This window comes from Pinus tabuliformis, chromosome 9 (assembly GCF_031772625.1).
Source record: "Pinus tabuliformis cultivar Carrire ecotype Pingquan chromosome 9, CPIR1, whole genome shotgun sequence".
NCBI lineage: Eukaryota > Viridiplantae > Streptophyta > Pinopsida > Pinales > Pinaceae > Pinus > Pinus tabuliformis.
Window position 1 is genome coordinate 1,048,676,257 of NC_142307.1, and position 2,708 is coordinate 1,048,678,964.

Consider the following 2,708-nt stretch of genomic DNA (forward strand, 5'->3'; position numbering starts at 1 on the left):
GCGCATTGGATGGTTCCTCTCAGTGCAAAATAACACTGGCGCTGCGCATTAAATTGGCGTTGTGCACCTATTGGGGAAGACCAAATTGCTGCAAATCTCCTTCAAACTTCTCAAAAATCACTTTGATTCTTGTGCCAAGTAAGTTTACCATTCCTCCTTGCTAAGAAAGAAGTGTGCTTGATTTCTTGAGTGTGTTTGGCATCATTTCATAGCAAACCCTATTGGCATTGAAAATTTCTCTCATAAACCCTAAATAAGCTAAAACTACCTCTCATAAGCCACCAAGGGTCATTTTCTGCTCTTCTCCTTCATTTACACTTAGTTTACCAAGTCTTTTTCACTATCCATTAGTCATCAAGCTTCATTTCACTAAACCCTACTTTCTACATCAAACCCTAGCCCTAATACACTATTCACTTACCCTAATTCCCAATTCTTACATTCCCACTATCCCCCATTCCCTTATCAAACTCTATACCCTAACTCCCTCAAGCATTCACACCCTCATCTTACACCTCACTTACCTTATAAAAAAAATCTCTTCATACTCATCTTGTTATCACTACAAACCTTCATTTCACATCACCTATCACATCACCAAAAAACCCATGGAGAGAGACATAGACTATGAGAGGGAGGAGGAAACTTTCAGTGACACTTCCAGAGAAGCACATGTGCCAAGAAAGCCACACAAAGGGGGAAAGATCATTCAGGAGGAACCTATCAGTCTCACAGAGTTTCTTGCTTGTCCTCTTGCTATATCTTGTTTTAGACATCATTCCTGTTATGAGTTTTGTGAAATGCTGGAGAGGATAAAGTTTCATCATGAGCTTGCCCGGTTGTTTCTCACTCATCTAAATAATGACCAAGTGAACCTTGCTGGTGTCTCCTTCACCTTTTCACCTACCACCATCTCAGAAGCAACAGGCATTCCAAATGTTGGTGAACAGTGGAACAAAGGACAGTTTGTTGACAGTATGATGAAGAGGCTTAAGGCTAAGTTGGAAAAGACCTTAAGAAGCTAAAAGGAGAAAGATAAACTAAAAATCTTGGTTGAAGCATCATTGGCTCAACAAAGCACCTAACAAGGATCACTCATGCTAAATTTCAAGAAATTTGGAGAAATTTTTTACATTTTGAATTTTTGAAATTGAAAAACAGGCTTTTCCAATAGGTGCGTAGCGCCACTAGTGCTGCACTGCGCTTTTGATGGAGGCATCTTCTTGCAAAATGGCTTATATATCTGGAATCAACATGGAAAAATATGTAAACCTAGAAATAATGAGAAATTTTTGACAAGTTCTTGGTCACCAAAAGGGCAAAAAACACCCAAAAAGTGCCCTCTCTCCCACTTTTTTGCTACACAGGAAGTAGTCTTGGGAGAATCAAATTTTGGAGGGGCAGATGAGCTCCAAATCAGAAAAATAAAATTGTTCTAGAAACTAGACAGACAGAGCTTTCCAAAAAGCCAACTTGCACTTGATGTGGACACCAGGAAGGCCTCCAAAACTGGCCCTGAAATGGCGCTACACATTAAATTTTTTGAGCTGGGCATTAAACTGATTTTGCCACTTTTGCTTAAATTTTTGGATTTTTCCTAGTTTTCTTGGAAATTGACTTTTTCCTTATTCCTTGGTAAATGCATGCATGGTAAATGAAGTCTTTGATGTAAATATGGATGAAAAACGCTTCATAGGGTATGTTAGCTACCTATACCAATAGGTTTCATTTTTCATGATTGGCAGGGGAAGTGCCAATATGATCTACTTTGGTGATGCAAAGATCTCATATTTTTGTGGAAAACACATATCTACAGTTGGTTGATGTTGTCCTACTTTTGAATGGGTGATCCAACAGTATAAGTTGGGTCAAGCCATTTTTCAATTTATCGTTGTAGACTAGAGAAAGAAATATGTCCAAATTGTTCAATCTTGGCAGATAAGTAGCTAGGTAGAGAATGAAGGTTCCCAACTGTTTAATCTGGGGCCTTGGAAGTAATAAGGCTAGCCTTAGATAGAAAATCAAAAGAAAGAGCCAAAGGAAAAGAAAAGGCACATAAGGGTTTGCAAGTCTAAGTGCACCCTCTTTGAAGTGACAAAAAATGCTAGGCAATAGAGTGGGTAGGTAGATGGGGTTGCAGAAGCATGATTTCTTTCATATCACTGGCCTAAGCAAAGGAAACAATGGTGGCCAGTGCAGATCCTCCTATTCATCAATTTTGTAGCAGCAAAATGAGGCATGTCTAACTTCCCAATCATCCCCCATCACATTCCTTGCTAACATCCCAATACCACCTTTGTTCATGAGAGAAAACAAACTCATTGATTGGTCCTTGTTGCATAAAGAGCCACATTTCCTGTGTAAAAATCTTTTCATTTTGATCTAATCTCCTAACTAAGTTTGTTTCCTATAAGACTTAGTATTTGCTCCCTCTTCTCCATATCTTCCATCCCACATTAACTACTAACTCTATCTACACTTAACTCCCTATGTTCCCCTTTCCCTATTACTATAGCACTATTGTGTATAAAACCCCAAAAATATGTATATTCCCTTTCCCCTAGGCAATATAGCCTAATAGTCCTAAAGGGTTGAAATATAAAGAAATCAAAGCGCTAAGGAAAAACAGCGCTAATATAGTGTCTTGGGATTAAATCAAGATCCGCTTGATTTATAACCCTAACCCCACTTTTGCAAAAAATATCAAA